The sequence below is a fragment of the Strigops habroptila genome, chromosome 1 (assembly GCF_004027225.2).
Source record: "Strigops habroptila isolate Jane chromosome 1, bStrHab1.2.pri, whole genome shotgun sequence".
Classification (NCBI taxonomy): Eukaryota; Metazoa; Chordata; class Aves; order Psittaciformes; family Psittacidae; genus Strigops; species Strigops habroptila.
The window spans coordinates 71353164-71380786 of NC_044277.2; positions in this window are offsets into that span (position 1 = coordinate 71353164).

The window sequence follows — 27623 nt, forward strand, 5'->3', positions numbered from 1 at the left end:
AAATATTTTTCTAATCTCTTCATTAAGACCTTCACCGGCCACAGCCTTCCTAGGCAATCTCTGTGTATGATAATTGCAAGAGATCTTTTACCACCGCATACTTCATGATATTCAATTTGTATCTTCTTTGTTGCATTAAAACTCATCACCTTGTCACCTACTGTGACCTCTCAATTATTTCCAATTAATGCCCACCCCTTTTGTGAAACACAGTGCTCTACTTTATCTGAAGCAGTATGGGTGATAAGTAAAGCAGGAGTACTTCATGATGTGCTCTGATATATACTTCCTGACAAGATGTTCACCTTTTATACACCAGTGTGAAACTCCTTCAGTTTATGATGCTCTGTAACCTCTTCAGACCCTTTATTGAGCAGAAGTCATCTAGTTAATTTTTCCATCCCATATTTGTAACAGGTTTTGTTCCTGCTTAATGTTATACTTGGTATTTTCCCATGTTATTCTTTCAGATCGTATCTTCATGTCATCTATAAATTTCATGAACAAGTTTTCCGTTGCAGCAAATAAATAAATAATAAAACTATCGAAAAGGAGATATGCAATGGGAGAACTTGCATGACTCCACTTAACATGTCCTTCCATGCTACATAGTCAACTGGTTTTACATCCTTATAAGAATTTTATCAAGACTCTGTTTCTTGTATAATTTATGGGAAGATTATATGAAAATATCAAAACTATTATTAAAGACAAGATAAACGACATCAATGACTTATCTCCACTGAGCCTGCCATCCTAACGTCCAGAAGGAAGTTAGGTTAGATTGGCAAAATTTATTCTTTGAAAAAAAATCACATTGCCTGCAATCTGCATTTCACTTCTTCCTTATTTTCCAGGTAACTGCAAATAATTTATTTGATGATCTCCTTCAGAATATTTTGGGAAGATACCATCTTAACTCTATTTGTCACCTGATCATAGCTGGCTTGTTTAGTGAAGATTGGTAGGGAAAAAAAGGCATGGAACACCTTAATGCTGAAATTCACCTACAAACTATTTTCCTCTCTATTGAGTAGAGTAGTCCTTGATCTTCCTTTTTACAACTAATGGCAAATTAAGAAACTTTTTAAAAGTATGAAATTATTATAGTAAGTAAATAATAATATGTTATTTTTTCCAAAGTACTTTCTTGATAGTTACAGCTCATTCTGTGCTCTGTTTTGTTGTTGGTTTCTTCTTTTTTTTTTTTTTTAAATATGGTTACATATTCTTGCTGCCTTTCGATTTTCATCTTTGATAAATCCACAGCATTTATAATTCCTTCTTCTGTGTGGTGTCAATGAGGATTTTATAGTTTATACAAGCTAATCTCCTATAATACTTTTTACCTCTCTCCCTATGGTTAATTCATGTCCCTAGTATTTTTCCTTTAGGCTTTGTTTTATTCCTTAATCCTTGTTGTCATTAGATAGTATCTGCAAGTTCTCTCTCTCTGCATTGAATTCTACCTAATTTTTATATAACCCTTTCCCTTTCTCAGGATTGCAATCGAGACTGTTCCGTGGTCATTCATTCTTTCTCTGAACAAATTGTATTCTTTTAGTATTTGTCCTTCAGTTATATTCATTATCTTTCCAAATCCGCTGTTTTTTTTCCCTATATACTGAGTACTAGCATGCATAAGTAGTCTGACCTTTTATTTCCTTTTTTGTCTTTCTTTGGATCTTATTCTGAGCAATCCCCATCCCCCGCCCCCCACAAGCAGTCTTGATATCCTTATTCAAATTTCTACTTTTATGCTTACCTATGGAATATTTTCACTCACACCATCTCTTCCTCTTGATCTCTATTTAAAGCATTTCTTACTTATAAGAATGTTCCCTTAAAGAAAAATAGAGTTTTTCATGTTCCGGGGTATTCTTCCCATGCACAAGAGTATGCACATAATCTCAAAGGTCAAGGGTCCAAAGCAGTTTTGGTGTCCTGGAATATTTCAGAATACCTAGATTCCTAATCCTTTTTAACCTTCAACTAGGAAAATGAACATGTGTACCATATGAGTCTCCTGCCTTGTCAGACTGATACTTACTTTTAATCAGTATGAGGTTATTTCTGAAAGTAACTGCATGACACAAATAAAAGGGCACATGGAGTTATGATCACTGTGAGAGATGAACTTCATCCACTTTATAGAATTTGGAAACAATGCACTCTAGGATGTCGGCTGCAGTAGACAGATGAAGCCCTTAGGAGGAAATTACCAACTGCTGCTGCTTTTTTCCTTTCTCTTAGTTACGGAGTCTGTGAATCTTACAGGTCTGAGTGTCTCTTCTTTCTCTTCCTATGTCATTTGACCATCACTTGATGCTAGGACACTGTCCTGTTCATGAACTTGACAGTGAAACAGCATCAGGTTCCAGCTGAGAGCAGCAGACAGCTTCTCAGTGACAGAAGGGCCATTTGCTGCTGATTATGGACCCTGACCTGCTTAGCTTCCACTGGTTCTGCTCACTGCTGCTATGGCACAAGTGATCTCTGCATTTTGACAAACAAGCAAGAGATAACAAGATAGATAACAAGAGCAAATGAATGGCACAGCTGTGTGGATTTTGGGTTTGGTTGTTTTGCTTTTTTTTCCTTCCCAAATTTTAATAAAAAAAGGAAATCCAGAAAAACAAAAGCACCAACAGTGAAAGAACTAGCTAACACCCCTCCCAACAAACACAATTTTCTGCATGTTTATTCCAATTGCTATTGAAAAGCAAATGACCAGCCTGTCAGCTTATTTCATTTCTTCCAGGAGATAAAACAACAGTTTCAGGAATGGTTGTTGCTCTCCGTTTCAGTTCAGTTGTTGGCCTTTAAGACTGCTGAAATGCTAACACTGCAGAAAAAGACACTAAGTGGGGGAAAACTTGGCCAGTTAGAGAGGCTGAGTGCTTTGAGGAACTGAGGTCCATATTCCTAAAAGTGCTTTGTACCTTAATTGCCATTGCTGGGAATTAACATCTTTGAGCATCTGAACTTTAAACTCAAGCTCTTATGTGCTTTAAATGATACTGGGCTCAGTGGCAGGCAGAATTTGATTGCTGAAGTTTTGAAGTCCAGTGGACGGCATAAAACTGTTTTGGAAAATCTGGGAAACAGTGAGAAGGAGACTAACTGAAAAAATGAACTCTAACTTAATAGTGTGATAATTAAAATAATAATATTTGAAAATTTTGGTGAGGATTTAAATCCTAACTTTGTGGTTCTTGGTACTTTCTGCATACTTGCAGGCTTAAGTTAAAGAAACAAAAATATTGGATCTTTTTCCAGTTGTGGCTATCACAGACAAACTGTAAAACATTAATTCCAGCAGAATTTCAGTCTGTCTTCTAAATAATGCAAAATACCAGCTGTATTTTGTCCAGTATTCATCAGCTGTGAGATTAATTTTGCTTTTGAGTATTTTTCTTCTATGAACTCTTCCTCTCAGAAATACTCACAAATGAGTACATATGCAGAATAAATCATTAAAAAAGACTTCTGAAAATGCAAAAAAGCATGAATTCTGAAGATGAACGCACTCATAACGTTTACATTTAACAATACATGAAGGTCCTAATAAAATCTTTTTAATGTTCTAACTTACTCTGTGATAACATAAGTAATTAAAGAGCTGGAGCAAGTGAATTGCTATATATAAAAAAAGTATGCTTTCAGTTTAATGATTTTCTGAGGTACAAAATGATTATTTGATTTTTTAGTTTTAAGAATTCTTCTCTTTTTCTGTATTGGACATGTAGGTTTTGAGTCAAAAGAAGCCATGTAAAACTGCTTATTGAAAATCTGTATAATTATGACATTTTGAGCCAAATTTTGTGACATGCACAAACTAGTCCAAAGTTTGGATTGTTATTTTGGTTCTAATTTAATGCTCCAATATAAGGAAATCATTGTAAACACATCAACACTTAGATATGAAAGTTATTTTTTAGTATTTGTTGCAGCAATAGTTGCTACATTGGTTGGTATGTAAACAAGATAATCTGTTTCTCTCTCTATTTAATCAGGTGTGAAATGTATATACTGCATTATTTTTTTCAAACAAAGAATATATGTCATAATTTAAAGACTGCAGGGCTGTAACTACAAAATCAGATGTTATCAAGTTGCCAGACTTGGTATACGACATTTGCCTTTTCACGTCAGTCTTCAGGATGTAGGAGTTAGTTAGGAATACTTCTGCCTTTCTGGAATGAAAAGATCATAGCAAACACAGTGAGACTATGTGTTTATTAAAACAGGGCACACTTTAAAACGTAGTTATAGTACATAATGAATTTACCATGAAAAGACAAAGTGCAAGATTCTTTTTTCCACTTTTATACATTCAAGAATATTGGGAATTAAAATTAAACAGTTATGGTATGAGATCCTAGCTTTTGCATGAGTTTATGCTTAAAAGATGAACTGTAGCATCTTTAAAATGCAGCCTATAATTTAAAAAGTATTGCTACTGAGCTAATTTGAATCGTGCCTTTCCCACAAAAGAATTTTCTAAGCTCCTGAGGGGGAAAATTGAATTTCTAGCTACTGTTTCATTTGCATTTCGTACTCCAACAGTTTCCATAATTGGATTATTTCTAAAATAAAAAAGACAATCATATTTTATTTAAACAATAGGAAGTAGAAAGACTTATCAAGGAAATCTCTACTTTCTAATGCTTACTGTAGCAAACAGAAAAAAAAACCCAAAACCAAACAACTTCAAATTCCAAGAATATTCTCTCTAGATATGTGTCGTCTGTTCAGTGGGATTTGCTTCCAAAGATGATTACACTGTGCTAAGGTTACTTTGGAGCAGGGTCTCTCAAAGTGTTCAGCCCTTCCAGGTCTTTTCCAAGTACAGGCCATAAAACCCAGGAATGTTTGACAATGGCTGGCCAGGAAGCCATATCAGGGCACTTTGATATGTGGGGCCTCTGAGGCCCATATTGCACAGCGAACTCCAACCAGGTTCTTCTATCCAGTTTGGTCTACTGCTTATTGCAGCCATCCTACAGTTCTTGATGCTCATACAGCTCAAGCATGGATAATCTTAAAAGCTGGTTTCTCTTACCTACATTTTGATTGATTTCTGATGCAACTTTAAGTCTCATTTCCTTGTGCATACCTGGATTGCAGTCTCAGACAAGCTATCTGATTAGATGTATTTTGTGTATTAGACTTTTTTTAATGAACAAGTGATTTTTTCTAAACTATACATCATTTTCAAATTAAAACAATTTTTTTAAAAAAGTGAGTTCAGATAGATAAATTAAAAGTGAATGAAAAAGAAAAAAGAAGCTAAATGTCGCGATGATAAAGATATCACAGCACTTAATCTTAGCACCTAACAGGCTTTGAAGATAGTCTCACTAGTTTCTCTATATGACCAGTGAAGAGCAAAATACTCAACTACACCTGAACCATTCCAGAAAGATGTCTGGCTAGTCTGATATTAAAATCCCTCAGTAAGGGAAACTATAAACTCCTTAGCTAACCTATTCTAACTAGTTGCTATAATGGTGGCATAATAGCTCTTAAGTTTTCAAGAAAGAAATGGCAATAGTACTTTTTCCATATTAACAATAATGATTTTATGATACTTCATTACTATGCAATGTTATTCCTGCATACTTTTGTAAATTTCCTGCTTGAAATATTCTTGATGTTAATCAAAACACTTGTCTCATTCATATCTCTCTGAGGAATTAAATCTTAGCAGGAAGTATTCATGATTGGAAATAGCTTTACATTTTCACCCTACCTTTTTATTCCCCTCTTATTTTCCTCTCATTTCTTCCTATCCATCTCAGTACACACACAGAAAAAGGAGTTGTAGTGAATTTTGTGATGCAAAGACAGAATCATGAGCAAACTGGATTAGATATGTTCCATGTATCATTAAAAAAAGACACAGGTTGTATTCATATGTGTTTTATCTAAGTAGAATATGAATACAAGGCATGGCAGACCCAGTGAAATAATTAAGGAGATAGATAGATAGATACATATGGAACTTAAAGAATGTAACAGTCTGATGTTCATCTAGTGTTTCAGAAAGGAATTGAAATATAACAGATCGGATCAGCTTACTTAAATACTGCTCACAGTAATTAGCAGTTTGACATTATTTTCTTAGAGATAGAGTGGCTGCCAGACACAGTACAATGAAAAAAATTCATGTAAACCTCCAGGGAAGTAACATATTGTCAAAAAGGAAAAAGAGCATATAGATAACATTAATTCTTTCTCATGAAAAGAAGACATTAAGGATGAATTCCTACATGTCCTAAAAACAAAAACATAAAAGAGAAAATGTTCTGGATTTTTTTTTTTACTCTTGACTTATCTGACTTATCTTCACCCTTTGAAACACTATTTTACTACTTTTTTATATAAGGAAAATCTACATACATTTTATAAAAAAAATGTTAACTTTGCCTATCTTTTGTTATCTTTGCACTCTTCAGAACTGTGGTCTGAAGTGATCACTGAAGTGTGGTATTAGTGATTGCTTGTGGAATTATTTTACAGCATTGCTCAGAAAATCAGGATACACAACTAAAATTACTTATGAGGGAGATAAGAAAATTATAACTTGCTTGTTGCAAGCAGGTATTGACCTAATGTGGTGTTCTACTGCTGACGTTTTTTTATTCAATGTCACCAGTGTCTCACAAACTGAATGATACTTCCCAATTTGTACAAGACAGGAGTGCATGTTGATCACATGGTCAGTATGCTTAAGCAAGAGAAAAAATCCTCCTCTCATTAATCCCTGATTTAGGGTTTCCTTTTAATATGTATCTTTCTCCTGTCAACATTCCTATGTTGTGTAGGAGAAAAGTCAATACAGGAACAAAAACTTTAGTTTAATAGAAAATTCTGTTTCTTGGCAATTTTTTTTAAGCATTGCTTGGAATTCCAACATTTATGTGGTGTGGAAATTCCATTTCCTGGCTGGTTCTAATATACATCATTTACCATTGATTCAGAGCGAGGAGATAACAGGGAGGAAATGCTATCTTGTAGTTAGGGGTCCAGAGAACAATGTATTTTGAATCTAAATATACTGAAATGTCTGCAACCTCTTACTTTAGCTGTTTTTACATTTCTGCGTAGCCCATAGTGACCTGCAGAAAGACTGCTCAGCATGTGGTATTTACCGTGAACCTCTAGGAAAGGTATCCCTTCATTTCTTTCCAGTTGCCCACAAAGAAAAGTGACTATAATCAGATCTATTATATTCCAAAAAAGTAGTTACTTGTCAACTGTGACTGTGATTCTAAACTCCAGGATGTATGCACATTTTAGGTAATTTTCCCAGGTGTTCAGTAATATGTTTATGTTTCCTGAGTGAGAATTGGGATTACAAAATATTCCCTAGGGAAATAAATTTAATTCATCCACATCCTTCTGCCAAAATACAGCAGAAATCACTTCTATGGTTATTGTGTTTTCAAGTGCCATATATAGAACAATATATGCAGTATTTCACTTCAAATGTGAATTTAGCAATAAAAAAGTGCCCACTGTTGTCTCTATTAGGCAAAAAAGCTACTGACAGTTGAGTTGGAGTACCAATTAGACAATGAATATGAAATTCTACATATCTTCTACTGAAAATAATATACCCTTGATTCTGCCACATTTCCTTCACTGTGTTGTATCTTGTACAATACGTAACACCACTTAAAGATAGAGGAAAACAATCTGGGGCAAATATTTCTCAGTCTGTTTAAGTGTGGCAGAACTGGAACTTCAATAAATAGTGATGAATTATGGAACATATATTTCTTTGTTAAAAGAAAAATATTTAGATTACTGTGTACTTTTCCTTATTCCATTCAACCTCTTTCATACCATGTATTTGTGACTAAGGAGAAGGAGCATGGAGAGCGTGCACAGGTATTGTCCGAGTCCAGACTGTAGTTTTGTTATTATAATAGCACAAAAAGTCTTTAGATGGAGTTATTTAGTGTACTTTTTCTTTAAAATCATCATAAACCATTTAATTACCTCTATCGATATCACCCTGAATGCTTTATTTTCATTTCGTCTTACCATTCATCTTTTTTCCTTGGTTCTCATACATAGAAGATGCGCAGACGTCTAAGCATGTAAAAGCATGACTATTTTAAAGCTACGTGCAGGTTCTTATTTTCGTACAGGTGGGACATCCAGAGGTGCTTAAAATTCTGAATGTCCAGTAGAAGAAGAAAATGGGACATAAGGAAATCATGACGCATTATTGCTTCAGGGTAAGTGTGTTTCAAACGATCCTAGTCAACAAGCAGTAATGAAACTTAGCACCAGCCCTCTAATAGGCATATCACAGTGCTAATACTTAGACAGACATGTGTCTCAGGATAAACTGGGGAAAAATGCTTTTAGGAATTTTTCATTTGCAGTGTAATGGAGTGACTATTTAACCACTATTATTTGACCATTTTGTTTCAAATTGCCCAGACAAGCAGTCCTCTTATATTGTAGTATACTATATTAACACAAAACCACTAGTGCATATAAATATACATTCCAAAACAAATAGCAATAATAACATCGTAGTTAAAAAAGTTATCAGTTATAGGCAGGTGAATAATATACTTTCCACAATTTAGCCTTGATGCTCTCAGAAGTTATCACATGGTTTGAGTTGGTTTTTCTTTTTTTCTACATACCTTTGATTTTGCTAGTGGTAAACACAAAGGTTTTAGATTTTCTGCCATTCTTTTGTCAGTGTCAGTCATGTGGTCTTGATCACATCAATCCATTCACTGAACTTCAGTTTTCTTATCTGTAAAAGAAGTCCATCAAACATCTCAAAGAATACAGTGCAATTTCACTGCAGTTTTTATAGCTTATTCATAGTCTTGAAAGTATATACAAGTGCAAAATATTTTTTTACTTAGAAGTTTTGAAGTTAAGCGTGTGTTTACTTCTTCACAATGCCAGAAGGAACTAGCTGAACTTTGGTCTTAACTCTTACAATAAAAGGTATAGGATTTCATTTAGTCACTTTTTGATTGTGCTTCTTGACTTAAACTTGACTGCCCTTTCCTGTGCTGTTTCGAGTCTGTTCGGCTACCTTTTTTGACTTAACATCTAGGTTTTGTTTCTGATCACATTTTTGCTTTACTGGCTTAAAGGGCTATTAGGTGTCTGTGTTTTCTCCCTGTGACTTATCTGCCTACCTTTGGTCTTCTACCTCTGGAGGTAATCCTCATATAGAAAATTATAAAACACAAAATGGTTGATGGTGTGCTACAGTTTAAAGGTTCTTGTGATGTGATGTTGATCAGAGGGACCAAACCAAGAGTTAAATAGATCAGGACAATATGAGGCTGGCTGAAGCTTTTATCACATTCAGTACTGCTTTCTATTCTACCCATGGTACCTCCCAGGGTCACAAAATATCTCAGAGATGTTCAGACAAAGTTTTATTTAGGTTCGTTTGCTTTTTCTTTTTTTTTTTTTCTTTTTTTTTAACTGGGATTGGAATGGTTTCATTTATTCCTTCACTTATAAAGTTAGATGCCTTTGGCTCCATGGATAAAATGATGAGTATGTTAATATTTGTGTCAGAATTTCAGGATAATGAGTGGACCAGGATTTTGAAAGGAGTCTAACTGTGCATAGTACTGAGGTAACCTTAAGAATTTAAGAATTAATGAATATGAAACACTTTAAAATAAGTGACTTATAATAAATATAGAAGGAATCAAGATCACTGAGATATCTTCAGCATTGGTCATGAAGTCAAATAGAGAAATTCTACTTCATATTGGTATATAAGATGACTGCTTTTTAAAATTTCCCAGGTTATTTGAATAAGTCCTTTGATAAAATGAGTAAGATAAGATACAGATCATATACACATTCATTTTGCAATATTTCATTACTTGTGTAAGCAATGTATTGCATGGGTATGTATGTGTCTGTATACACCTGTGTCTATACTTTTGTAATGATTGTTAATCATTTGAGCTGAAGATTGCTAAGTTCCTCGCTTGTATAAAGATGTTCTCTCTTTAATGCAGAATGGATGTTATGCAAAGAAGCCAATGCTAGTGCCAATTTCCTATAGAGTGTAAAAAAGCCCATCAATGTGACAAAATGGTTGCTTACATCTGTGGAACTAAATAACGTGAAACATCCAAAATTTGTTATCCATGCTTATAAAATACTGTGGGCAGCTGACAGACTTTTTCAAGATGCTGAGCAGGAAGAGGAGGATTTGGTGCAGGTTTGATGATAGACGCTTTGCCACACTCCAGAAACTCTCTACCTTGCAATATGATCAAAATCTTCACCCCTCCCCAGATTGCTTTCAGGCAGAAGAATCAAGTCTTGTTCTCTATGATAAAATCTCCTTTTGACAAGTGTCTGAAATGTAGACAAGGTCAGCAGGTAACACAGCGTGATTCTGAGACATGGAGAATGAAACTTTTTAAATTCTGTACTGAAGACAATGAATCTTTGGGGAGAATTGGAGGGGAGGGAGGTAGTAAAAAACTTAAAAAAAGTGACACATGCAAAAAAGGATTTAATTTATTTCTTTAACACTGCCTGCCAGATGCAAACAGTCTTTCTGGTTGTGACAATATAAACATAAAATATGTAACACCCACTTAGATAATCTCTCTTCCACCAAAGGAATATTTCTAGCCTTCCTCATTCCCTAATCTCTCCCTGCTGCCCACCACTACTGCCTCTCAACACTTTAGGTCTACCTCTTTCTCCTGCCACTCTCTCCTCAAAAATATTGGATTTAGGTGATCAGACTGCTGCATGTACAATCTACGACACATTGTTTTTCTATCTGATATTCGTTGTAGTGTTATTGTAGTAGTACAGTGCAGAAGGATGAAAAGCAGACTGGTTTATTGACATGACTTACTGAAAACAGTAATCGCTGTCACCTTTTTAGCCTTGATAACCCCACCCCCACCCAAGAAGTAGTAAATAGGTTTTATGACTTTGCTGATGGCGTTATTTGATTGTTTCTTCCTGCTGGCAACATTCCTAGTGAAGCTGTGAGGTGACTAAGTGGTGGATTAGTAGAAGGACTAGGTGGTCATTGGTGGAATTTCTCTGCCCCTGTGCTGGCCCCAGTCATTATTTGCCTGTTTGAGACACCTGTCCTCAAAGGAATCCTACAGACAGAGGCACAAAGAAATTAAAAGAATGTAGTTCTCCCAAAAGGAGAAAACCAGACTTATCTAGGAAATTATGGTTTGGTTATTTTTTGGTTTTTTTGCACGAAATAGATACTCATATGCCAAACGCAGAGTGAACTAATGCGCCAGTCTGCCAGACCCAATCCATCTCAAGACAGTTTGTAAGGCAGGGCTTTTGCAGGAACTTTTTGGGCTGTCAGCTTCATGGAGCTACTGAAAACAATAGTAGCCACAGCTCTCCTTTCACACTCCCTTTATATTTTCTGTAGTAAAGAATGCATTGAGTTCTCCACAGAACTTAGGTAACAAGATATTCTCCATTTACTTTTCATTTCATATAGCTTTCCTCTAAATAAGAGATTTAAATGCAAAATATGTCATTCAAGGGCATTGTGTGGATTAACAATATTCTCTGGAGGTTTGTGGTTTCATAAAACCACAGATGGATGTACTCCTCTATACATCTGTGAAAAAAATGAAACCAGCAATATTTTTTCATTAAATAAATCACCCAAATCTCCGTATTCTTCATTTGCCTAAATTGCTTCATGAAAACTGCAACAGGAGAAACTGGGATGCTTAGAGAAAAGAAAGGTATTCTACAGATGAACAGTGGAGGCACTGGGAACTCATATTGATACACTGTCAACTGCTTATGAGGGTAGTGCTCGAAAGTATTGAAAAGGGAGGCTATAGAAAAAGTGTTATAAAAGAAGGCAAACAAGAAATACAGTTAAAGAAACAGCAATATATAACAAATGAAAAAGAATTAAAAAGCCAGTAAATTAATTAAAATACAAGATAAGAAGACAGAACGGGAAGAATGGAGGAATCACTGGGAGCACTGTTCAACTACTCAGCTGTTTTGGAACCAGTCATTCAACATTTTCTTTGACATCATTTTGCATTTGAACATTGTGACTGTGCAGTATAAAAGAACAAAGAAAAAGTGAACTTGGACAACTGTCCATAATGGCAACCTTGGCAAACATCCCTACCTTCTAAAATTTCAATGTGCCTAATAAGGTGCCATCACTTTTCGACCATTTTCTTGCCCATCATCCTTTGTTTTCTCCCCTATTGAAGTCACTGTATTTTCTTTTCTTATATTTTTTAACTTGCTGTCACTTTCTGATCTTTGAGGGTTTTACTCTAACTACCTTTGATATTCAGTCAGCTAAGCACAGCTATTTTCAATAATTTCAATATATATTCACTATCAGATGTATGTTTTAACTTGCACTCATAGTATGAAAGTAATAACAGGTGGGCTGTTTATTTTCTCAGCTGAAATCCAGTTTCTTCATTGCTATGATAAGCTACTCATTTTCCATTTTGATAGATCATTCTTTTAAGAAGAAAAATTATTTTTCTAATAAGAAACTAAGAACTAGGTTGCTCTCCATAGCTATATAAAACAACGTCCTTTGAAGAATCTGCCAAGGTCAACTTGTACAAGCATCATTTGGAATTGTATTGTAGAATGCTAAATGTCCTTTATGAATATTTCTCTGTGGACAATCAACTTTCACATAAAGACACAAGGGAGGAGAAAAGGTGAAAAAGAGGGGTGAATAAGAAAGATCAAAAATAGAGAAAAAAGTATAGGAAGAGAGATTGAAAAGAAGAAAAAGAAAATTAAATTAAAAAGGATTTTAAATAACACAATTTTAACCTCTGAATCTTTGGTAGAGCAAAAGGGTTTTATTTTATGCTTCTTTGCTTATCAGTATACAATATTATGAAACAGTGTCTCTCTCCTATTTCATCTTACTTATTGGAGCATGCAGTTATTTGATGCTACTAGGAAGGGTTTGAACCAAGCAAGAAAAAACAGTGGATTAACACCACCACCCCCCCTGAAGTTTTATTTTGTGTATTTTTATACAATTTTATATTTTATTTGTGGTAATAGTGTGTCAGAGCTAACAACTGCACACTGATCTACCCATACAATGTATTCAGAGTTACTAAAATCTAAAATAATGAGTGGAGTGAGTACCTATGCAACAGGATGTTACTGATTTACTTTCTTTTTCCCCAAACTTTCTCTGAATGAATACATTATAATTAAAAAGAAAAAAAAAAACCAAACCAAAGAGAAGAAGAGAAGAAGAAGTCTTGACAGCAGCAAACAATCTTTAGCTATTACAAAGCATTCACTTACTGGCTTATTTGGCCGAAGTCTGTATTTAAAATGCTACCAGTACCAGCAGTCAGCAAATTGAATTAGAATGCTCACCCACTGGGCCCAGGTTCTGACACCATGTTCCCACTGAGTTAATATACTTTATCTAATGAATTACTTTGTGGATATTAAAAGCAGTATTCACAGAGCCAATCATTTACTTGAGGTGAAGGTAATTAAAAACAATTTCTGCATTGCTATTATTAATGGCTTGACATTTCTATATATTGCTTTACATTTCTTTACTATAAGTGTTAATTTTATTACTGTAGTTGCTTGTTGGAATATTTTGAGATGAAAAGGGAGAGAGAGTGGTATTTTTCCTGAAAATTTTTCTGGTTTTCATTCAGCTCTAATTATTCACTGTATATCAGAGCACCCAAGTGGGAGATCTATTTTGCATTATGCTAGAAAATAGGTAAAAATAGCTAGCAAGAGAGCTTACACAAAAAGGTTTTGACTTGGCAAGTCATTTAAGTGTATGCCTCATTTAAAATATGTAATTAGGCCCCTGGAAGCCCCAGATTTATTGCAGGAACAGAGTCTGGAAAGGAACTGTGGCTTTAAATTTCTTTTCTGTGCGTTATAGATTCAGGGTATCTGGCCACTTGGCACACATTAGAAAAATATCAAAATATCACAGCAGATCTTCATGGTCTGTGTATCAGCTGACAACTACCAGCATTCAGCATGTTTTTGGTGCAATCCACATGTAGGAATAAAACACAACATAATTTAAGAGAATCATTTATGCCAAAGACATGTTTTATATTTTATGTGGCTGAAATACCCCTTTAAACTGCTGAAAGCATTGGAGAGCTTTTGGTAGGTCTGAATCATACTCAAATATCATATATTCTATGCAGAGGGGAAAATATTAATCTAGTCCTTGCATACATTACTTAAATGTAATCAAAGATATATATATGTATATGCGTACATCTATCTTTAACTACTGGTTTTCTGAAACTATTGCTGAAGGCAATTTTCACTATGTGTGTCATTTGAATTTAAGGTGCCTAAATTCAATGGATATTGACTGAAGAAATCTTGATTACGTAGCTGTGTCCTGGGTACACAGGCCACTTCTAAAGACTAAGGTAACTACTCATTACTGAAGCTTTGAGGTTAGTAGAGCTTATATCATTGTATTTCCTGGAACAGTTACCTCATGTTGGTAGTCAATGGTTCTTTACCCCCGTTCAGGGTAAGCCCTGGCTCATAAAGTCAGAACTCCAGAGCTGTCCCTTGGAGCACTACTACCACTCGTGTATGTATTTTGACCTTGTGGTCCATAGCAGCAATGGCCTGGGTGGTTATCTCATGGGCAATTAATGGCACAAATTCAGAGTTAGGAGCTCTTGCTTTCAGGAGGACTTCAGCAATTGTTTCTCCCTCCCCTCCTTCACTCCTTCCCCTCTGTTCCTGAAGGAGCAGCCTATTCCCCTGAGTAAGTCAGGATCTCCTTCGTTGCTCTCCATACTCATCAGCAGCAGAATATAACTTGAAGAGACAAATCAGCTCACTGTTAATATCATATCCTAGTACCCTCTTTAGGGAACCTCAAGTGCAATCTTGCAGGCAGATTATTGAAGCCTGACTGTGGAAAGTTTTTTTGGCATGGATGAGTTTTCACTCCAGTGGGTGTTGGAGAGTTTCATATTATTGCTGTGTAAAGGAATGGATGAATTGGTGAGCAGCTTGTAACTCTCACAGCTTTAGTTTTCCCTTGGCTGTCCATGAATTCAGGAAAACAGCTGCTAGATTCCTGACAAGCAATTCACATAGTTGATATAATTTAGTTTCTTTGCCAAAAAACTCTCACTTCTAGTTTTCTATTTAATTGAATCACAGACTGAGAGTTTTAAAGTATCTATCAGCTGCAATGGGTAGGATGAGTGCTGTAAAAATCACTTTTCAAGACTGTGTATAACTTCCTTCACTGGTCTATTAACATGCTGAAATAGATTTTCAAACAGTTTAAAAAACTTCTGTTTAAAAAACTATTTTTCCCCTCCCTTGCTTTGCAAAAAGGTCTAAAACAAATGGGCTGTTCTCAAAGATCAGTAGAATCAAGGCAGTTTGCTTTCAGGGTCACCTAAATTCCTTTTGAGAAAGCATACTGCAGTTTTCTCCTTTCTATTTTAAAATTGTAGGATCACAGGAACAGTTTGGTCACCTTTTTTATTTTAAATCTAAAAATACAAGTTATTGGAAATGGCTCCACTTAACCCCACTCACTATTCACTAATGGTAAACAGCCTTTGACAGGTCTCTCTTCCTCCAGATGACACAGTTTATATTCTAAGAATTCTCTCTTCGGTTGGCTTTCGGGTATAAATACTTTTATTTCTAGGCAATCTGGATTTGCCACCCTCTTTTATCTTGCCATAGTTTTTTATTTGTTTCTAATGGTTTACTACCTAAATACTTTGTGTTCCACACTGGGACAGCAGGTTGTATCAAATATGCAAATAATGCAGCTGTATCAGGAGCATTAGATAACCCCAATGGCCCTTGTTAGCAAGTTTCTGCAGTATGGTGTGCAATAAGCTCAATGTTTATAGAAAAGCATTGCTGTGGTTTTACCAAGTACAAAGACTCTTGTGTTACCGCTGGATATTATTTATGCTCCTATTTGAAGAACAACTGCAGTAAAGCACAAGATATAAACCAGATTTTCCTCAACCACCTTATCCTGGTGAAGACTATTTGTGTTGCCCTGAGACTCCTCTTGACAAAAAAAGTGTGTGTGAGCAAATAAACACATCTTCAGGCTTTCCAGATTCCCCACAGCAGTTTTAACACAGCTGTGGAGAATGGTGGTTCATTCATAGTTGTGATTTCTGCAAAGCTGTGGTGAGTTCCTTTATACTTGGAAAACACTGGCCTCATCATGATTAACAGCTCAGCAGGATTTCTGGCAAGCCCTTAAATTGTTTGTTAGTTTTCTTTCTCCTCCCCCTCTGCCCCCTTCTTTTTCCTTCTTGCCCAGTTTAACAGTTGTCTAGGAACAGCTAGCAACATCTCTCTTGGGATTTATTTTGCTGGAGGTGCTGCATGATTTGGAAAAATACTGCCTACTGGGAAGTTTATTGGCAGCTATGATAAACTCTGAGCATCTATTTTTTTTTTTTTTCTGTTTTATATTAAATAGAACCAATTCAGGTAGCTGGCCAGCTGCTTAGGCTCGTCATAGTTCCAGCCTCTTGGGAACTGAAAAGAATGATTAAAAAGTGGTTTGGAGTAAAATGTTACTGTTTGCTTATTTATCCTATCACCTAAAGAAATACTAAGAATTACTTCAAGGAAGTGGGATTTCTGAATACAAAAATCCTTAAAGCAGCAGAAGTGAACTAGAGGTTAAACCTGATGAAATAAATTTCAAATACAGCCACATAATAAAACAGCAGTCAACTTTTCTCTGTATTTGTGCCCAACAGATTATGAATGCTTCAGAGCAAATTCAAATGGCACCTTCCAGGCTGTGAATAAGTGTCCCCCAGTCCTTCCCAACAGTTTCTGCACTAGCAATTTGGCCTCTGCTCCTGAGGGAGATCCTTTGCCTCCTACTGCTCTCTCTCCCATCGGTCTCTGGGGGAGCCAGTGCAGCAGCCACCAGAAGCTCTCAGGTAGGAAAGGACAGACCAGGGCAAAGCATCTGGCTAGCCCAGGTAAGCCATCCCTAAAAGAAATCTTATTAAAGTTACTCAGCAGGCCTTGGTAAATCTAAATCAAGTGGACCTGTTCGACAATATGATCGTCAGCACTAAAGGTAAGCCGGTTTTTTAACTGAGACAGAATTTTTATACAAATGTTGAAGATGATAAGTTTTCTCATCAGTTTTCATGCTGAAGAGAAGCGGGAATGCGTGCCTGTCTAAAACAGAGCTGCTGAGTAATAAGGAAAAGTAGCTCCTCCACATAACCCATCTCCAGCCCTGTGCATGTTGTCTTCTTTCAGGATGGGAGACTTCTTGGCAGAGCAGTTGGAGCATATACCCTAGAAAGCAAACTTGCTCGCATTTCTGATTTGGGGAGGAAAATGTATGGGCCAGCTTCAGTTTTGTTTTGATTTTTCACCTCTCAGACCTGCAAATGTGTTATTTTCCTGCTTGGGAAACAATACATGCATTTCTATGATATTTTAGGATGAGAAGCTTCTCTAAGGACTGATGAAAATGTGCGAACCACCCCCACCTGCAAAGCAAAAGCTCTCACTGTGTTATTCAACTTGTTTGGGCTGATTGTTTTTAAAATAGCTATGCTGCTTCAGAAGACAAGAAAATCGCAACAAGATCAAGTTGTCCCAACAGTAAACTTTTAGCATAATGTAATGGTTTCCATCAATAGATTAAAAAAATAAAAAGGATGAGAGAAGAAAGTCAGCACTAATCTGGGAGTCATCAAAAGCCAAGCATTGCCATAGTCCACTGTCAAGAGATTAATTGTAAAAAAAGGGCAGCCAAAATAAATTGAGATACCTGCCCTGTTAAAACAAGAGCTGGTTAAGTAAGCTGCTCTTAAAAAGGTGCTAGTATTAATCCAGATAAAAGCAGAAGCTGCAGGAATAATCTGCATAGCCACTAACATATATTTATATGAGCAAAGGACTTATAGCATAAACTTCTTTAAAATTAGATCCTGTAACTCTTAAATATACAGAATATATTCTCCCTGCCAGACTGCAACCATAACAAAAGGAAAACTAAGAAATATTTTAAAGGAAGAAAATTAAGAGAGAGAGAGAGGGATAGTAACAAGGACCATGATTAATGCATATAGTTTTTCCTATTCCTTCATTCTGTAGCATGGACACATCCGATGCAGATCTCCAAACCAAAGCATAATTTATTTGGAGTCCTATATAGAAACATGACTACATTTACATGACAGTGAGGAAAAGATGACCTATCAAATCATCTTCACACTGCTTTGTGTCATTTAATGCAGGGGTGTTCTTCACCTAATTCATTCACTTGGATTAGGAGCATGGTTGCCCCACAGTTATCAACAGAGACTGGATTCTGATGTAATTCAGCCAATTTAAAATAAACACATCCCAGGTCAGAACCATTAGTTAAAAGATCCAAATTCAGTAAAATTAACCTGATTAAGGTGCTTAAGCTAGGAGCCAAGGATTCCTATGTAATTGTTAGAAAGGAATAGATTTCTTCAGAGGAAGAGAATGCAGACCGAATTGAGCCCACCTGTCTAAAACGACAAGGAGGAAAGGCTGTCAGGCACTTGTACTGAATGGATTGACCACATAATGATAGTTTACTCTTTGTCTGACTTCCTCACTGGAAAGAATCATTTTCAGAATGAAATACATCTATCAAATATTTTGCAAAACATTGTATTGTTCTGCACAAACAAGTATCTCTGGAGGAGTCCCTGTGGGATCAGAAGCCTGTAAACACATGAAATCCAGATCTGATTAAGGGAGATAATGTGTTCTTCACTTCCATATGCAAGAGATTTTTACTTATCTTTCTGTTGTGATTACATATGTTCTATCCTTACAAAATAAGGTACCAAGCTTCCTGACATCATCAGGGGAAGATGAATCATGTCCACGGAGGAGTTTTACTCTGTATTCCAGTTCTATCAAACAATAAAATCAAATTACATTGAAAGGTCAATTCTTACTCCTTCAGGAAGGATGCATAGGAGCTGATTAACAGGTTAAAGTCACATGTGATAAAGCAAAGGAAATATACTATTTGGCTGATGTATCCACTCAAAACAATCTGAAAGGTTAAATGAAGCCTTTCTCAGCAGCTGATAGACTAAGTTTTTACATTTATGTTATCATAAATAAAGCAATACAGTAGTGGCTGTGACCAGTCAAGAGTAGAAATATTGGCAAAATTCACTGACTATGGCATTTATTATTTTTTTACCCATCTGTACTCCTTACGTGAGTTAGATACATATCAAACTTCATTCAATTGTCCAAAGGACTCACCATAAAAAGTATAAATAGGATAACAGACGTGTCAAATATTAATTCAGTTGATGAATTTAAAAAATGTTTCATCCCTGCTATCCCCAGTAGTCATAATTCTTTATTTAACATTGGTCCAGGATCACTAATGTAAAGCTCTGGCTTTTTGCCAGATCAAATAAGTTCCAGGGATGCTTCATTAATAATGTCCACTTCACAGTTCTTCAATATACCTGATAAGTGCCTGTGAGAAACTCTTTGTATGTGTATTTCAATACTGCAACAGCGAATCACACTGGATTTGTGGCTGTTTGATATGCAAGCATGAGGTAGTCTGCTCATGTAAGAGCAACATGTCGGGTGAGAGTTGGAAGGGACAGAGGACAGACCTTTCCACAATAAAGAGAAGTGGAAAGGATGGGTTAAAATGTGAAGGGTCAGACCCTGATTTTTCTTTCAGTGTTTGTTTCGTGGAGAACTGTAGAGTATCTGAGAAAATGATGATTTACATCACCTAAGGTCCCAGTGCAAAGAATCTCAGTTATATGCATGCTAGAGACTGCCTATGCGCTCTCTCTGGACAGAAAAGTGGCAGGACACATGTTTTATCTCTAGTTGAAGGGTTCAGAACACACTTTCAGTTCAAAAGGTCAAACCTCAAATTATGATTGGATTACCTGTGCATTTAGGATGATTTGTGGAGAAAAGGAGATCAGGCAGCATAAAAAAAAAAAAGGAGAGCAAAACCATCATGAAGATGCAAGGCAAGGTAAACAAGTACAAGGAGACTGAAAAGACAACAGGAAAAGGGTGAAATAAAAGTTCTAACAAATACTACCCCGCAATAACAATAGGCAAGATACCAACTCTTCTTTTCTACCCAGGATTTAAGAGAAGGTAGGGCTTCCTTTGATGACATGTGAAAGAGTAGCCCTAGATAGATAGAGTTCTAGATAGAGTTTTTAATGTACAAAAATGAGTATACCATAATTGAGATCCTTATGCTATGTAAATTATTTTAGCTCTACAAAAGTCAATCCATTCACTAAACAAACACAGAAACAGCACTATTGAAGCTACAGTATCCTACCTTCTTGTTGAAAAGTGGTCCTTAATTGGAAACTGTGTTTAATCTCCTAAAGAGCAAAAATTTTTTTGTATCCTTCTCCACCTCAGTGGAAAAAAACCCCATATACAATTAAAGCTTAAGGAAAGTGTTGTTGCATATCACAATTTGCCATGCACACTGATCACCAGCAGTGGTAGAGAGGAAAATCTACATAAAGAACTCCCTTGCCTCCACAAGATTAAGAAACACAAATCACACCATTTATTGTTGCAGCCTTCAGGACCTAAACCACAGAACAAATATTTTTCCATGAGTGCGGAAAAGATATCATACTTTGCCACTGTGGATTTTTCAGTAACAGATATGCCTACTATATAAGTTTTCTTTGCGCAGATCTGGCGCCCTCTACTTTCTTCCAGGCATGTCTTATGGTCAGATGTAGGATATTGGATTCCCTGAATCTTTTAGGCTACTCAAGTATTGCCAGTTTTATGTTCTAGCACCTTAGAAAGGCAATGAGAGGCACCAATTCTAATACAGTATAGGAGAAAACTTAAAAATGTGTTAAAACTTAGATACTTAATGTTCACTCTTTCTCACAGATGCCAGAATTAGGCAGTAATTAAGGAAATGACCAGTCAGCAGGTTTGCAACAAAGAAGCAGCAGCGTATTTTCATAGTATGTACTTTATGCACCCACCATTTAAATGCTGAAGTGCTCCAAATATTTCGGAGAAAATAAAGGCTTCCACTGGCATTCATTTCCCATTGCTTGCTTATGCCAGCCAAGAGAATAGCTGTTCGATATACAGCTTTTTGAACAAGCTTGCAGGAGAGGAGAGTCTTTTTGATTTCCTGTTATTAGTCAGGGCAGAAGTCCCATTCTTGGCATACAATCCATTTCATGTTCCTTCCCCTTTGTGCATGGTCAAACAATTAGGAAGTTAACACATAAAAAGTTGAAATGGGTAATTATTCTAGAAAGAGTATCTTAGAAAGATATGACAGTTTATTATGAGATATACTAGCACTTTTGTAAAAAGTTTCACACAAATTTCATACAAAATGGGAAGATAATTTATAAGCACAATTAGAACACAGAAAAAGAATGCACATTGAATTGCAACATCTTTAGAACTACATTTTATGCCAGAAAATAACACGCTTTCCATTTAACTGTAATTTCAAATGCAAATACCAGTGTCCTTAGAATGAAGCAGATGTTGGGCTTCTTTTCAGCAGAATGAACAGTTGTTCATCTCCGAATCCTTGTCTTCTGGGGAAATATTTCAATGCTTTAATGAATGAAGGACAGACATAGCTAGGTTTTGCAACATATTCCCAGGCTAGCTAATTTTAGCTCCATGTTTGGAGCAACTATTGAAAAGTTGTAGACTGCTATAGTGATAATTCGAAATTAGGGTCAAGTTAGGGGATGGTTGGGTTTTTTTTTTATTGTTCTGGGAGAAGGTTTTGCTACACTTGACTGCAAATTGTTCTGACAGTGAATAGAGGACAGATGCTTCCATGCATAAGTTGGCACCTAGCTGGAAAATAAAATCCTCTCCAACTGTAAATGCAGATACAACTGGTTGGGTTTCAGGTGTGACTGGAGAAAACAATACACAGCTGACAGAACATCCTATTCTCCTTCAGATCTAGGCTTTTTTTGCCATCCTCCCTCACCCCACAATACACGTGTATATGTATATGTATCATATGACCCCCACCAACAAGGCAAACTTCCCACCATCGCCATGCAGGGCCAGGGTGGTGATAGTTCATGTTAATAATAATGGGAAATACCCAAGAGTTTGCATAAAGCAAAGCGCCTGATATCCTGTTCTGTTTGCAATTTTGGCATTTAGTTTCCTTCTTGTATGTACATTATAATGCTGCCTTATTTGCTAAAGGGTATTTCATAATATGGCACATTCTATGCATCATTTTGCAGCACCAGCTGGCACTTCTGGGTGAACACTGTGGGTTTTACCCTGGGAGCTGACACCAGTAGCATCCCGTGATTGGCACAGCAGCTAGGGGAGGGGAGCGCTGTGCCAGGGAGCTGGCCATGCCCCCCGTGTGGCCTGGAGCAGCTGGAGCAGGTTGCAATTGTATGGAAAAGACACAGAGAGGCAAAGAATAAAATGACCAAAGCACAAGCAAACAGGGAGGAGAGTGTTGTATTAAGCACACCCAAGCAGTTACTTTTAAAGACTTTTCTTAGGGACTGAACGTGAAGAGAGACTGCATGGGCTGTGTTGTAGAAACAGGTGGCTCAAAGATCATTTGGGCTGTGCACGGATGGCGCAAGGTCTACCAAAGAAGCACACAGAGTACGCAACAGTGCAGGTACAGAGCTCCAGTCAGGGGCTAAATCTGCTTTACAGAACACTATTTTGTTGTCTTAATTAGAACCTAAGAGTCAATCTTTGATGTTTAATTAATACATTTGTTTTTTTCTCTCCTTTTATTTGATAATTTAGAAAAACAACATAGGAAATAAAAAAAAAAAAAAAAGGGCTTAAATTTCTTTCTGGTCAAATTCTCTCCTGAAATGAATTGGCACAATTTCACATGAATGAGTGATTCTTTGTCTGTTTGAGCCATCACACAAATTGGATCAGAAAGTTTTATGAGATTTCAAAGAAAAAATTATGTATGATGATCAAGACACACATAATAAAAAATCCAAACAACAGATTTATGAATAAGGGAAAACTATATCATAAAATTCTGGTTAGAAACATAAAATGCCATGCAAAATCCTGTTAGATGAAAAGAAAGGACACTTCATTCAACTGTCTTTTAAAAATACTGAAAGCAGGCCAAATGTAAATTTTATGATTTTTTTTAATAGAATGTATAAACTATATTTGGATTATGTCATAATCTAAAGCTAAGTAAACATAAAAGGAAATTAAATAGAACAAAATAGCTTGTACCTTTGCACTTTGCTATGAAGACCAAGTATTTATTCCTGATTATTCAATATGGCATCCAGATCCTCAGCAGCTATTTTGCAGTGTCCCACTCACTTCTGTAAAGTGAAAACAACATTGGCTTGGGGTGGGAGACATAGCTTGAACACTAGATTTGGAATAAATTTAGTACTAGGCTATATATTTTGGGTTTGAAATCTTAATCACATTTAGGTTTCAAGCATTCAAAGAAACACATCTCTTTTGCAGGTTTACACATCTATTGGGTTTGCATGGCAAGATTTTTTGGGGTAGAGAATCTACAGGGGTGGCTTCTGTGAGAAGCTGCCAGGAGTTTCCCCTGTGCCCGATGGAGCCAATGCCAGTTGACTCCAAGACGGCCCCACCACTAGTCAAGGCCAAGCACATCAGTGACAGTGGTAGCACCTCTGGGGTAATGTATTTAAGAAGGGGAAGAAGTTACTGCACAGGAACAACTGCAGGTGGAGAGAGGAGTGAGAATATGTGAGAGAAACATCTGTGCAGACAGCAAGGTCAGCGCAAAAGGAAGCGAGGAGGTGCTCCAGGTGCCGGAGCAGAGACTCCCCTGCAGCCTGTGGTGCAGCCCATGGAGGTTCACAGTGGAGCAGATACCCACCTGCACCCATGAAGGTCCATGGTGGAGCAGATATCCACCCGCAGCCCATGGAGGACCCCACCCTGGAGCAGGGGGATGTCCCAAGGAGGCTGTGGCCCCATGGGAAGCCCACGCTGGAGCAGGCTCCTGGCAGGACCTGTGGCCCCATGGAGAGAGGAGCCCACGGTGGAGCAGGTTTGCTGCAGGACTTGTGACCCTGTGGGGGACCCATGCTGGAGCAGTCTGTTGCTGAAGGGCTGCACCTCATGGAAGGGACCCACGCTGGAGCCCAGGTCAATCCACTAAAATACACTGAACAATGTGCTGTTGTATCATTTTGTAATGCATATCTTGGATCTGTACAGTGACAATGAACCTACACCTATCTGGTTTGCATCCCTGGATAAACTAGTGACTCACTAGTGCCCTGCCCAGTCTATCAGCCAGCATTTTTATAGTCTACCAGTAGCAGATAGAAAAAGTTTGCTAAGCAATCTTTAATGTTATGCATTAAAGAACCCTAACAAAACAACCAACCAACCCAAACAAACAAAAAAAGCAAGACAAAAACCCTGAGGGCAAACTTTGGGCTTCTGAACAGGAAAGCTATTTTAAGGAGCTGGTGGACAAAGGGCTTGAACTGAAGATCTACTTTTAAACCTAAATTCACAGCAGTTATTTCAGCTGACCTGCATATACTGAGAGGGATTTTTTTTGTATTTTGTTTGATTATTTAACTATAATATTCTCTTCCTCTCCATGGTGTTTTGTAGCTGGTACTGTTTATGAGAAATCCTTGAAAATAACAGTACTTTTTATTATTACACTGTAAATGCATGATTGACAGTCCCTCTGGAAAGATAGGACTTCATAAGAGATAAAAAGCAATACAGTATAAACAAAATACGTCAGTCAAGAATGCATTTTCATCTCACTACAGCTAGAATAAGCTTGGATGTGCAGAGCAAGAATTTTACATCCTTTACTATGCAACAGTCCAAGTTCAGACTGGCTAGTCATGAGGCCTGGGAAAAAAAGGTGAAGCTGGAGGCCAAAACTCACTTGTACACCTCTGTGCCCTTGCCACCATCATGGGGAAAAATCATGAATACAATGCTGAGATACAATTTCTTTTCCCAGGACATATCATAGCCTGAAGGAAAACACATGCAGGTATTTTCTCTGCATCTGGGCTCTTGGAACTGTCACTCATAATTTCCAAAGGGAATGACCACTGCTCAGATTGAGTGTGTGAGTGCACATATGTGTGTGTGTCCACACGTGTGGCAGACATCAGGTCAGGGCTGTATACTTGGAAATAACCTAATTTTCTTGGTTCTATTGGAAAGTGTACCAGACTTCTCTGAAGAGAAAAAAATGTTCGTATGCTTAATGCCAAACCTGCACAATGAGACAGTGCTCTGCTCCTTCCTCTCTGTCTTTTGGGGTTTTCTTTTTCCTCTTTTCTCAGTTTTGTCGCAATACTGACTGGCACAATGCATGGGCAGAATAAAAAAAAAAACCAACACCAACTCTCAGAAACCTCAAAACAACCCTCAAAATTAAAGTGGATGAATGTCAGTGGGAAAAATTGCCCTCTTCGCATAGTTCAACCAAATAATTTTAAATATTGTTTGTGTACACTGCCACTCTATTCACATACACCTCACAATTTCTTAAACTAATTACATTAACCTGTAGAACAGACATTGCACAATCCTGGCCTTAAGGGCACTGTGGGCCAAATAATTTCATTGTGTTGTGGTAAAAGCGGTTTTAACCAACATAGTTGGGGAGTTAACTGCCTTTTTCCTGCACATCTCATTTTCCAGACACATCCTGTAGCTGACACTGACCTTTTCTCATAATTTTAGAAAAAGCAGGTGACCCTGCCGTGTTTGTACTTCAGACATAAATACCTGCATTTCCATACTGAGTTGTTCCTGTATTATATAGCATGATAAGTTCTTCAAGGAATCATGTATTGCTCCTTCAAAAAAAAAAAAAAAAACAAAACACCAAACAAAACCTGCTGTAGTGATGGCATCTAACACTTTTTGTTCTGATCCAAATTCTAATTTATGGCTTGCACACCTCCTAGCATGACAGCCCCACTGATGGCTTTGTCTATAAATTTTATTAAGTCTTGGAGCTGGCCCAGAAGATTTCCCATCTCGGTTTCTGCACAGAGGTTTTCTGAAACACTGAGAGTACTTGACAGCTCTCTTGCTCTTCATAAAATCCCCTAGCCCTTCATTATTCCTCAAAATGATCTATTTTTGTGATCTTGACATCATGGTACAACATTATTCCTTATCGTGGGTGGTGTCAAACTTCATTTGAATAATACATTCATTCTGAAGACCTACGTATAACTCGTCACTTTCTCTTCTCCACAATGGTGATGGCTAGATTAGTTTTTATTCTTTACGTAGGCCTTGTAAATCACTGTTTTAGGATCACCATATACCTTAAATTAGACTGTGTTTGTTGCATTGGCCTATCACGGGGCTGCTGCCACTCCAGGGTTTCTCCCCTTCCACTATTACTTTTCATACCTCTTATGCATTTATTTTTAGGCTAACTCCACCTTTGTTTCAAAAGTCTCTTCTAATGCCCTGCAACAACCTCTGTGATGGTGTTAGCCCCAAATAGTTGCAAACATGTACGCACATTGCAACAATCCTGAATCTTTGATCTACCATCTATCTGACCTGTCTCTCTCAGGCAGGTGTAAAGCTGAATTTGGTCCTCTGATGCCAAGAACCATTAACTACTGATGCTCATAAGGTCCCTCAGGAAAAAGAGTTTCCATTCTGTAATTCAAAATAACTTTCCATGTCATTACTCAGAACATTCCTGACATTTAGTGGGTGTAGTTCCTAATAGTCCCTGCAACAGCCACTGGTTAAAGCATTTTTCCTTTTTTTTTTTGTGGTAGCAAGGGATCCACTGTCGTAACAGTCTAGAAAAATTGGGCCAAATATTGAATACCCTAATAAAATATAAACTTTGAAATGACAGACAATTTGGCTGGAGAAAAAACAGAAACAAGCAAAGTTGCCAGCTGTCATTCTGACAAGCAACAATTTCTCCATGCCTGGACATTGGCAAACTCCACACTCACTCATATGTTTTGTTGGCTAATCCTGCAAAGCCAGAATAAAATGTACTTTGAAAGATACAGATAAAGGTATTTTCCTAATTTCTTTCTTTTTAATAAAATTGCCTTCTTGTTCTTCTGCTAACAAACCGAGGTACCTGGGTATAAAACATGAGCATTCTCTCTCTCAGATTTTAATTTGGTATGATATTATTATTGTAAGTAGAGAGAAATACAGGATAGACACTATCTTGTTTGGATAATTTCATTAAACTCTTGGGCGAAATTATGGAAGAAACCTTAATTCCTCTTTTGAAAGTGATAATAAAGGTTCTGATGTTATTAAAAGGTGCTGCCACTTGGACTCTAATATTCCTATGGCATTTATTTCATGTTTTTTACTCCTTACAAGATACACCAATCCAGAATGTTATAATTATGGAAAGGTGTTGCCTCTTAATAGATCTTTGATGTCCTACCCTTTTTAGTCTCTCTTTGTAAAGAAGTTGTTCCATTTCCTTGATCATTCAGTTGTCCTGTCTGCACCTTCTCTAACTCTCATGTCCTTCTTAGTCTGAAGTACCC